Below are 12,347 nucleotides of genomic sequence, written 5' to 3' on the forward strand. Positions count from 1 at the left end.
CAAGGGCAACCAGCCCTTGAGAAGCTCTTGTGTTCTCAAACAATTGCAGACGGCGATACTCCAGCTGTTGGCTGTCCTGACCCTCCCAGTCCTGGCAATGGCCCTATGGAATCCACATCAACCTCAAAGGGTGACCTGGGCAGTGATTAGCACTGGCAATGGAGAAATCATCAACAGCACCAAAAGAGAAGCTGTACCTTCGACCTGGTGGCCTGAGCTTCATTTTGACATCTTTGACCTGGCTAGAGGATCCTAGGATGTTGGAGATTGAGACCCCCCTTTACCAAGGACTGCCTGAGTGTGGGGGCCCACGAGGATGCACTATGCCTCATGTGTGGTAACCCAATACCCAGGCTGCTCCCATGCTTTAAAAAGGTCAACCTTATAAGATACTGACTTTTATATATGTCCCAGAAGTAATCAAACTGCTTCGGGCATTTCTAACTGTGGTGGGGCTGACGTTTATTAACTTTACTGAGGAGGGAAAAAGGATAACTAACTGGGAGATGGGCAGGATGTGGGGGTTGGGGTTATATCGAAAAGGATAGAGCCCAAGAGATCCAACGCATGGTTCTCCGTGTCTATTATGATAAGCTCAGTGCTGAAGATTACTCCATACTTTAGGTGAACCACGGAAAAGGAGTTGCCAATTGGGCGAACCTCATAAGAGGTGCCCTGACCTGAACCTCAGCAAAGAGGTGGGTCTGCCATTAAAACAAAAAGGGGGAAGCTGTAGGGCACATGGACAGCAAAGGTGGCACTGAGAGGCAGTTGAGTGGGCAGAGTCCCAGTTGTTTATGTTAAAATCTGACTGTGTACCACAACCAGGCAAAGTGACATCTGTACTTGAATAGCTCGAAGACAGCAGGGAAAGTATAGAAAGCTTTGGTGCATGATAAGGTGACCTCTACAGTGATTGGTTGGTTCCTTTCCCTCCCCTTCTATGCCACACAGTTGTTTGCTTTAAAAATTGCTTGCTGCATGGTGATAAACAAGTTCCTGCTTGACTTGACTCCCTGTTGCATCTGACTGTCTCTGGGGCTATGGGAGGCTGGCGAATGGGCTAGCAGCAAACTTATCTTTTCTGGGACCCCGTCTATTTCTGCGGGACAGATGAAGATCCAACAGGTAGGGGGAGAATAAAGGAGGAAGCAACAATGCTCAATAGGAAATGTACTCATTACTTTGTTAATGTAACTGTAATGTAGTGCTCAAAGAAGTATTTTGGGGGTAAGGAAGGATATCTGACTAGCTGTACAAAATTCTACATTGCTTTCTTTTAAATGTTCAGTATGGAACTGAATAAACATAAGTGCTTCCATTAAAAATATTAAGTCACTCTCTTGGAACTGGGACCAGTATTTCTGCCATTGAAGGGATTTGAGCTCATTGTCTGAGTAACTCTTTTACACCATGAGTGAAGGGGAAGCTCACTGTCCATGAGGAAAAGAAATTCAAGCTAGAGTTCCTAGGGCCTGCATTGAGGCCCTGCAATGTAAAAAATATTCATATACATGTGTAATATCTGATATATATGTACATATGCATGTTTATTATATACTGATTATTATAATTATTGATTTTGTATTTATTTTATTTTATTCATTTTATAGTTTATTGTATTTAGTATTATTATACACATAATATTTATTATGTTTTGTACATCTATTATAAAATTATACACAATAAATCAGGTCATTGACTTGTTTTTCATTAATACTTTATTAAGTGTTGAAACATGATACATAATTAAATGGAGGCATTAGTAACAGTCATCACATGTTTAGAGTCTCTCCCAAGTATGAGCTTTGTCTTAGTTATCTTTTGGCAATTTACTATAGGGATTTCTTTAGTTGATTTATACTCAGAAACCTTTTCTTGAGGATAGGCAAGTTGCAGGATAAAATTGTAAGGGTGGGGCTGGGAATGTGGCTTAGTGGTATAGAGCTTGCTCAGCATGCATGAATGCCAGGGTTTGAATCCTCAGTGCCACATACTCAGAAAAACCCAGAAGCTGTGGAGTGGCTCAAGTGATAGAGCACTAGCCTTGAGAAAAAGAAGCTCAGAGACAGTACGAGGCCCTTAGATCAAGCCCCAGGACTGGCAAAAACAATAGTCCAGATGCTGGTGGCTCACTGTTGGAACCCTAGCTTCTCAGGAGACTGAGATCTAAAGACCACAGTTACAAGACAGCCTACACAAGGAAAGCCTGTTAGACTCTTATCTCCAATGAATCACCTAAAGAACTCAAATGGTGCTGTGGCTCAAATGGTAGAGTGTTCACCTTGAGCTGAAGGGTGCAGGGACAGCACCAGGCTTCAGTCTGAGAAAAAACTGGAAACAGAGTGTGGGATAATCAAAGTACTTTTCCTATTTTCGAATTATGAGAACATTTTCTGGAAAATGAACATTGATGTACACCAGAGTTGGAGTCAGGGCTCAAGGTCCAAGTATAGCAGATCCATCTGCCCAGCCTCTCAAACTCTAACATTATAACCTTGTGGCCTACAGAGTTCTGAAAGGTCCAATGTTGAAAGGCATAATATGCTCCCCAAGCCTTCTGTGATAAGCACTTGACTTCTATTGTCAATGTCATTACAGTTCTGAACCTAGTACAGCACCAGTAGCTCAGGCCCATCACCCCAGCTCAGGAGACTGTGGTCTCAGGATCACAGGGTGAAGCCAGCCAAGGCAGGAAATTCTTCGATACTCTGAATTCCACTTCTGAAAGGTCAGATGTTCAAGAGCTTCCTGTGTTTCCCTTGGTGATGAGAGGTTATTTGCACTCTAAATGTTCTTAGAGTTCTCAAGCTATAGAAACAGGAAAGAAACATTGTTGACACATCCTGGGTTCAAATAAAGTTCTCTGGATCCAAGGCTTAACCCTGTTAGCAGGAAGAACTCCAGTGTAACACTGAATTTGAAGGACAGGAAACAGTTTCAAAAGCCAGGCTAGGTGAAGAGACCTAGGCCTGCAGGATTAGGAGGCAGAATGTGGACAATCAACAGGGAAGTGAGCTGCAAAACCACTTCATTCATTCTAGGCACAGCCTGCAAAGGGAAAACTTCAAACATTTGTTAGAGTTACACTAGGTCAGGCTTTTCTCAGCCTCTTCAAACAATGACTAATTAACCTTCTTCCCTCAGGTAAAAGGAGCCTCAGGCTATCTTTATGTTACCAATAGAGAGCCAGTTTAGTGGGGGAGATGGGAGGAACAGAGTAGAAAAATCCTACTCTCTGGTCTTAGGGAGTAGGTTTTTGACTCTCTGTCAGATTTGAAGGCCCTTCTTCTACCTCTGCCAGTCCATTCTCCTTCCTTCATTCTCCATATCATTAATGCAAATCCCCAGTCCAAGGAGAGGCAGGGCCCTTTCTCTACTATCTACAAGCACCTGAGTTAGAACCTGGCTCTGCCCTCTTGGCTCTTCTGCTGCTTGAGGAGTGGGATAGAGACAGTCTTCCTGCACTGTGGTGTGTGATGGCGATGCTGGTGGCCTAGAGCACTGCAGAAGGCCTCATGACTGGGAATTGTTCCCTTCTTTCCTCCTGAAATGTAAGACCAGATTCACCTATCATCTATCTATCTATCTATCTATCTATCTATCTATCTATCTATCTATCTATCTATCTATCTATCTATCTATCTATCTATCTATCTATCTATCTATCTATCTATCTATCTATCTATCTATCCATCCATCTATCTATCCATCCATCTATCTATCCATCTATCTATCTATCTATCTATCTATCTATCTATCTATCTATCGATCGATCTATCTGTCTATCTATCTGTCTGTCTGTCTGTCTGTCTGTCTGTCTGTCTGTCTGTCTGTCTGTCTGTCTGTCTGTCTGTCTGTCTATCTATCAATTTATCTATCTACCTACATACCTACATACCTAGTGAGCTAGCTATCTCTTTGTCAGTTCATGGGTTGAACTCAAGGCCTGGGCTGTCTCTATCACTCTACTACTTGAGCCATAGGACCAATTCTGGCTTTTTCTGTGTATGTGCTACTGAAGAATCGAACCCAGGGCTTCTTGCATGCTAGGCAAACACTCTCTCACTAATCCACATTCCCAGCTTCCTCTTCTTTTTCTTAATGGTAGTTTTTACATAAGTATGCTACCAACTTATGTCCCCAAGTTTAATTTTCTGAATACTGGTTATTTCTACGAACCCTGATCTTCTCTTCTGCCTGATTTGTGACTGTTTCTACCTTGGCCTCATAAATAAGTTTAAATAAAGGCTGCTGAGAGCTTAAGTATGCATCATATAAGGACACAGGCCTGGAACCATGGAAGAGAAAAGCCATGGCCAGAAATGAAGAGAATGATGTGGTATGTGCAACAACCATATCTGAAAAATAAATCAGTAAATAAAAGCAAAAGCAATACATATGATCTGTTTGCACTCAGGGAGGTAATATACACACATAAGTAGGGTACTAGTACATAACTTGGCCTTCTCTTTTTGAATTTGTGTGGCCATCCCAGGGCTTAAACTCAGGGCCCCATGCATTCCTCAGTTGTTTTGCTCAAGGCTGAGGCTCTACTTCCATCACAGCTCCACTTCCAGCCATCTGGTCATTAATTGGATATAAGGTCCACCCAGGCTTACCTAGTCTGTCCTGTATCTCCTGCTCAGCTCTCTTAAAGCTGGAGGTCTACCATCTGGGCCACTGCTCCTCTTCTGGTTTTCAGGTAGCTTATTGGATATAAGAGTATCAAAGACTTTCCTGCTCGGGCTGACTTTGGATGGCGATCTCCTGATGAGGCTTCAAGTGGCTTTCCTCATGGATTCGCTGAGAAGCCGCTCCACACAAAACTTTAGTCTAAATCTTGGGAGGTACTAGCAAAACAGAAACATGAACATGCTTCTAGTGGGTTCTAGATACTTCAGGTTGGAGACACATAACACTCATAACTATTGGATAATTTTATAGGCAAAAGGAGCAAAGCAGACAGTATGAGGATCACTCCAGCTTTCAGTTCTTTCATCCTGAGACAGTAAATTCACTGCAGCTCAAAGCTAAGTGACAGAGCTGGCATGAACTGTGGACCTTAGCTCCCAAATCCTATGACACTCATTTCCCTCTTTTGACTTCTAAACTGTGACCAGAGGAGAAAATGAGGAGAGAAAATCCTTCTCAGAGAATGCAGCTATAAAGAACATTGGGTAGTTTACTTATTAATTCAAACTATTGGAATGACCTTGTGAAGAAATTACGTTGTCCAGATTGAAAAATGAAGAAGCAAAGAAAGGCAGGTGTCAGTGTCTGCTGACTATAATCCCAGCTCCTCAGGCAGATGAGGTGTGGAGATTATCAGTTTGAATCCAGCCCAGTTAGGAGAGTCCTTGAAATGCTTTTTCTAAAAGATAATAGAAAAACCCAGAAGTGGGACTGTGATTCAAAGCTAATGCACTACCCTTGAACAAAAAAATCTCAGGGACAACCCCTAGGCTCATAGTTCAACTCCAGGGCCTGGCACCCCAAAAGAGCCTGTACCTCCATGTCTTTGTGTATGTATGGATGCATTCCTTTTGGTGAAACACCAGAGTAGCTATTATGAATGGCACCAAGCTAGTAAATTTGTTCTCAATACAATGATTTCATAGCACAGAGACAGCTTTCATGACAGTGCATGCTCTGGGCATCCCATGAGAGGGCCCAGTATAGCCTAAGGGATTCTCTGTACCCCAGGCCTGCTGGAAGAAGTCTCTCTCATTGTCTGGACAGGCAGACCAAAGGCCTAACTCCTGTAGAGCTGTGTAATGAACAACTCCATCCAGGCCAATTAGTGAGGATGAGTGTGGGCAGGCTCTGAAGGCCAGGAGAAAAAGGCCTCTTTGTACCCCAATCTATCTCTCCCCAGTGCTCTGTTTTGACAGGAAGCCTTCATTTGTGCCACCTCCCGTGACAAGCCAAGTTTCCTGCACTTACTCTGCCTTTGTGAGACTATGTTCCCATGTTGGATACAGTGCTAAATGTAATTCAGAAGTCCTTCTGGAACACAATTATGGCGCTGAACCTAATGAAATGTCTCATTGAAGATGATGATGGGACTATGATGCCTCTCCTTGGTTTCCTGAAGCTTGGGAAATCCAAGCATATGTCAGATATCATAATACTTCCTGTCATATGGGGCTGGTGAAGCTCATGAGGTTTTGAAATCTTTGACCTCTCCTAGTTGGACCCTGGGTGGCTAGGTTTTGATTGTGAACACAAGGCCTGGGTTCTGGTCATGAGCTCAGAGCAGAACTCTATTGCTTGTCCATTTTGTGTCACAGCTTCACTTCTGCTTTCTCTCTCTCTCTCTCTCTCTCTCTCTCTCTCTCTCTCTCTCTCTCTCTCTCTCTCTCTCTCTCTCTCTCTCTCTCTCTCTCTCTCTCTCTCTTTCTGTGGTGTGTGTGTGTGTGTGTGTGTGTGTGTGTGTGTGTGTGTGTGTGTGTATGTGCATACACTAGTCCTGGAACTTCAACTCAGAACATGATGATTGTACTTAGTTTCTCTTGTAAAAATATAGCCCTTTCCCACATGAGCCACAGAGCCAATTCAGGCTTTATTCTGGTAAGGTCTTACTGAGTAATCAGGCCCAAGGTTTCATATATACAAAGCACTCTATGCCTAAGGCACATTCACAGCCCTTTACTTCAGGTTTGTTAGTATGTTTCTGTCTTTTTGTTTTTGTTGTTGTTGGTTGTAGGAGTTGAAGTCTGGGCCCTGGGTGCTGTCCCTGAATTCTTTAGCTAAAGTCTTGTGCTCTAACACTTTAGCCACAGAGCCATTTCAGGTTATCTGGGCCTCAATATTCTTGTCTGCATAATCATCTCAGTTGTGGAGCTCTTACAAGGACTAGATGAAAGAATGCACCCTGTTATAGACACAGCACATGGCACTCTTTGAAGGTCTCAGCACACAGCAACACGTGAAAGACTCAGCACACAGCACCCAATGGGTAAATCTGCAGCACTGTGGGGGAAGTGGGAGCTCACCGTGCTGGGAGACAAGAAAGTCAGGCCTGTTCCCAGGGCCTGAAGTCAAGTCTTAGCACTCATATATTTTAAGTACATGATTTATATTTACATACACATGTTTACTGCATATTGCAGTTAATGTAGTTATTCATTTTGTGATTTATTTATTTATTATGTATATTAGTGAGTATGATTATGCATATAACATTTTTTACATCCTATTACATAGGACATAGATTTGCCTGTGTATTAAACATCATTCTTGAGACCTGGATTTTCACCAATTAGGAAAACAAGTGGGACAATTGGCTTCTTCCATCAGGATTAAGTTTTTGGCAGTTCTGTGATTTGAACTCTGGGCCTAGAAGGCCCACTTCATGAATGGGTCAAGGTTAGCACACCAGTCTGATGCAAGTGAAGTTGTGGGGCAAATTTGAGGACCTGAGATCAAGCCCTAGGATTGGCCAATATATAAGCACATAGTTGTGTAGATGCAGTGTGTGTGTATTTACATATATATATGCAGCTATAAATGTATATAGAGACAGATAGACATTTATGTAGACTCTAGTACATAACTATATAAAGAGTGATGTCTATATCTTATTTTTATATATTCTATTACTACCAATTATTTGGTCTAAAATTAATTAATTAATTAATTTAATTAATTAATCACAGTAGAAGACTTAATAACATACCAAATTAATCAGTGACTTGAATTTATTGCATACAATCTTATACTAGAATGACTAGCTAATTAGTAATTCAATTAGTACATTGCAAATATTCTATTACTGTTCCTATACATAGGAACATAGGCTCTTCAGCAGTGTGTAGGTGCTAGTCCCAGGATCCAACTCAGGACCTACGTGTGTGGGTTAGGCTCAGGCTTCACTGATAGCCCACCATTCTTCAGCCATGCAAGGTCACATTCAATTTTCAAGCAGAGTCATTGAGATCCAGGATGGTCAAGTGCAAAGGAAACAAAGGTAAAACGGTTGTGTGAAACTTCCTGTTTTTTTTCCCTCCTCCATTTGTGTTGGTTTGATTTTTTTTTTTACCAGTGCTAGGAGTTGAATTCAGTCCTAGGATCCCTGGATCATCTGTGGGTGTAAAAGCTGCACCCCAGCCTAGGGTAATCATGGTTTAAGACACAATAAAATGCTTCCTTGAGCAAAAAGAGCTCAGGGAAAATGTCTAGGCTAACAGTTCAAGCCTCAGGACCTGCCACACACAAAAAAGCCAGTAACTACATATGTCTGTGTATGTATGCATGTATTTCTACCAGTGAACATCCAGAGTTGCTATGTTGAAAGGCACCCAGATAGGAAATTTACTTTGAATAGAATTATTTCATTGCACAGAGAATTCATTCAAGACAGTGCTGGTTCCAGGGCTCTACCTCACTGTTCCCAGTGTAGCTTGAGAGTTTCTCCACACCCCAGGCTGCTGGAGGAATTCTGCCTCATTGTTGGAACAGGCAGACAAAAAGCCTCACTCCTGTACAGCTGTTTAACAAACAATTCATCCTGGGCAATTAGTGAGGATGTGTGGGAAGACTCTGAAGGCCAGGAGAAAAAGGCCTCTTTGTACCCCAAGCTCTTTCCCCAGTGCTCTTTTTTGACAAGAAGCCTTCATTTGTGCTGCCTCTCATATCAGGCCAAGTTCCCTGTACTTATCCTGTCTTTGTTAGACTATGTCCTAGTGTTGAAACAAACTGCTACAATTAATTCAAGAGTCCTTCTGGCAGACAACTGAGAGCTGAACCTGATGAAATGATTCATTATTGGCAACGGTACCTCCCTAGGTTTCTGGAAGCTTGCTAAATCTAAGCTTATGTGTAATATTACAGTGCTTCCTGTCATCTAGGGCTGGTGAAGCTCATCAGATTTTGAAACCTTTGACCTCTCTTAGTTAGGCCCTGTGTGGCTAGGTTTCATGGTTAAAAACAGGACCATGGTGCTGACCATGAGCTCAGAGCAGAAGCCCTTTGCTTTACCATTTGGTGTCACAGCTTCACTTCTGGTCTGTGTGTGTGTGTGTGTGTGTGTGTGTGTGTGTGTGTGTGTGTGTGTGTGTGTGTGTTTGTGCGTGCACGTGTGTGCACGTGCACGCATGCACGCGTGCACACATGCATGCATGCATGCATGCACCAGTCCTGGAGCTTGAACTCAGGACCTGAGCACTGTTCCTGAGTTTCACCTGTACAAGGATAACACTCTACCACTTGAGCCACAGAGCCACTTCAGGCTTTTTTTCTAGTGATATGATACTGAGGATTCAAACCCAGGGTTTCATATATGCAAAGCACTCTTCCCCTAAGACCCATTCCCTGAATTCTACTTCAGGTTTCTTAGTTTCTTTTCTTATAAGTTGGAGGAGTTGAAGTCTGAGCCTGGGTGCTGTCTCTGAGCTCTTCAGCTCCTGCTCTACCACTTGAGCTACAGCACCTCTTCAGGCTTTCTGGTGGTTCACTGGAGGTAACCATCTCAAGGAATTTCCTGCCTAGGCTAGCTTTGGACCATGATCCCCAGCTCTCAGGCTCCTGAGTAGCTAGGATGACAGGCATGAGTCAGTGGCGCCCGGCTTCCACTTCAAGTTGCTAAGTGGTGAGTAGGATATAAGAGTCTCATGTGACCTTTTGTGTCTGGGATAGTTTTGAACCAAGATTGTTAGGTCTTAGCTTCCTGAGTAGGCAGGATGACAGACCTCAGTTACAGACACCTAGGGTTCTTGGCTACACCTGATAGGGCACTAGCCATGAGCTTAACAGGGAAGGGTCTGTGTCTAGGCCCTGAGTTCAACATTTACGACAGAGAAAAATAAACCAAAACAATTGTCTGCAGGAGACAACTCATTAGAGTTCAGTACATACATAATTTTAGCCTTAACATGGGGACATATCTGACTCTCAACTTTCTCATGTGCACAATCGTCTTAGTTGTGGAGCTCTTACAAGGACCAGATGAAAGAATGCATCTTGTGAAGGACTCAGCACACAACACTTCATGAAGGACGCATCACATAGCTGTATCCCACAAGCTATCATTAGAATTAGGATGTTTTCATCATTATCACCATTCTTTCAGAAACACATCACAAACTGCACAAAGTTCACATCTAATTGTTTAGAGGGATGTTTTTTTTTGTGGCGGGTAGGAGAGTTAGCCACGGGGATTGCACTGAAAGGTTGGGGCTACTATCCTAAGATCATTAGTTTGAGGCTAAAGCTCTACCACTTTGAGCCACAACTCAGAGTTTTGCAGACTTCCTGCCAGGGCTGGGTTTTAAACTCACCAGTGTCAGATCTCAGCCCCTGAGTATCTTGGATGACAGGGGTGAGTGAGCCATCAGCATCTGGTTCCATGGAGCTGGGTTGCAGCAGTTTACCTCTAGCTAAGTCAGGTTAGGTGGCAGCTGTCAGCATGAAACTCCCATCTTGCTCTGTGATGAGGTATTTGCAGTCTTATCCTTATGTGGTTGTGTTCAGAACATTATTAATTTATTTTTGGTGCCAGTCTTGGGTCTTGAGTAAGAGTCTAGACATAAGCTTTTATGCTCAAAGCTAGTTCTTGATTTATGAGGAACTGCTCAACTTCCAGATTTTTCTGAGCATGTGGTAGTGAGCAATCGAAACCAGGGCTTTGTACGTACTAGCGGAACACTCTACCACTGAGCTCCAGGAGTGACAAGTGTATAAACAGATACATGTGTAGATTGGTAGATAGATAGATAAATAAATGTATATGTATAAAATGAGAAAGATGTCTGTATATTATGAAATTGCATATACCAATTATTAGCAACTAAATTATTCCTTCCTTTTTTAAGTATCATGACTGAATAAATAATAAAGTATTAATTGAAAATAAGCAATGAAGTATAATTGTATATAATTTTATAATATGAAAATCATACACTAACTACTAATTTAATTGTTACTTTTATAACATTCCATTTGTACAGATGTAACATCGGAATGCATTTATTACACCATCCCGCCATTCATTAGTGGCAGTCCCAGGATTCGACCTCCAGGCATAAGTTGCTGGTTTCGGCTATGGCTTCCCTAGTAGCCCACCAAACATCAGCAATGCAAGGTCATGTGAACTTTCTGGGCCTTGTCATTTAGACCCAGGATGGTCACAATACAAAGGAAAACAAAAGTAAAACCACCTTCTTGAACTTCTCAGTTTTATCCTCTTCCTTATTATTTTTGTCAGCCCCGAGATTTGAACTCAGGTCCTAGGAAACCAGGGTTGGCTGTGGCAGAGTTGCCAAGACCTAAGTTCAAGCCCCTGGCTTGGCAAATAAGTAAGTAAGTAAATAAATAAATAACTAATAAGGCCTTGGTTGGGAATTTGCATCATTGTTCTGCTAGGCCTGGGATTTGAACTCAGAGTCTGGGTAACTCTGTAGCATTGTGGGTGAAGGGGAAGCTCACTGGCCTTAAAAACAAGAAATTCAGACCAGTTCCCAGGGTCTGAATTAAAGCCTCAGCATAATATTCATATATGAGATCTATTTACATACATGGGTTTCATCCATACCGTGGATGGCAGTGTGTGTTACAAAGGACAATGCTTCTATATCTCACTTCTATGTCCTCCTCTTAGCTCTTTCCTGATTTCCAATTAATCACAGCTTGTTAGCTTGAAGTTTAGTGAAGCTGAAGGACTATAAGGCCTCCCCCATTGCTCCATCTTCATGGTTCCTCATTTAAAACTCTTTTAAGTTTCCTCGTTCAGATGTGGAATTTATTTTCTTGTCTTCATTCAATCTGTTCTGAATCATAGTGAGCCAAATAGGCACTGTAAAATCATTTTAAGTAGCTAAAATATTAAGAGAAACTATATCAAAAAGTTTTGGCCTCTCTCCACTGTTGAAGCCAATATGCTTAGCTAGGGCTTCTAAGAACAGTTTTCTTTTTTTTTTTTTATTGTGAACATACTGTACAGAGGGGTTACAATTACATTGGCAAGATAATGAGTACATTTCTTATCAAGCATTGCAGTCTCCTCCTTTGTTTACCCTTCACATCCCTTCCCAGCCTCCCCCTGTCCCCCCACCGAATCCTCCCCCCAACCAAAGTTGTAAAGTTCATTTTCGACATGACAATTTGTCCTTCTCATTGTTGCAATGGGTCCACCTGTATCCTTATTTAAACGACTTGTTTTTCCCCTTCCCTTCAACAAATTATAACGACATCAAATATAGTGAAAGCAGGGGTTATACTGTGGGGAAGGGACATACAAAGCAACAAAGAGATAATCTTATAAATGAGTTAGAAACAAATGCATGAAACAAAAAAACATTTAAATACATATCTAAGGGTTCATTTTCCTAACATCACATTATCTTATC

This window comes from Dipodomys merriami, unplaced genomic scaffold (genome assembly GCF_024711535.1).
Source record: "Dipodomys merriami isolate MVZ:Mamm:240054 unplaced genomic scaffold, mDipMer1.0.p SCAF_539, whole genome shotgun sequence".
Classification (NCBI taxonomy): Eukaryota; Metazoa; Chordata; class Mammalia; order Rodentia; family Heteromyidae; genus Dipodomys; species Dipodomys merriami.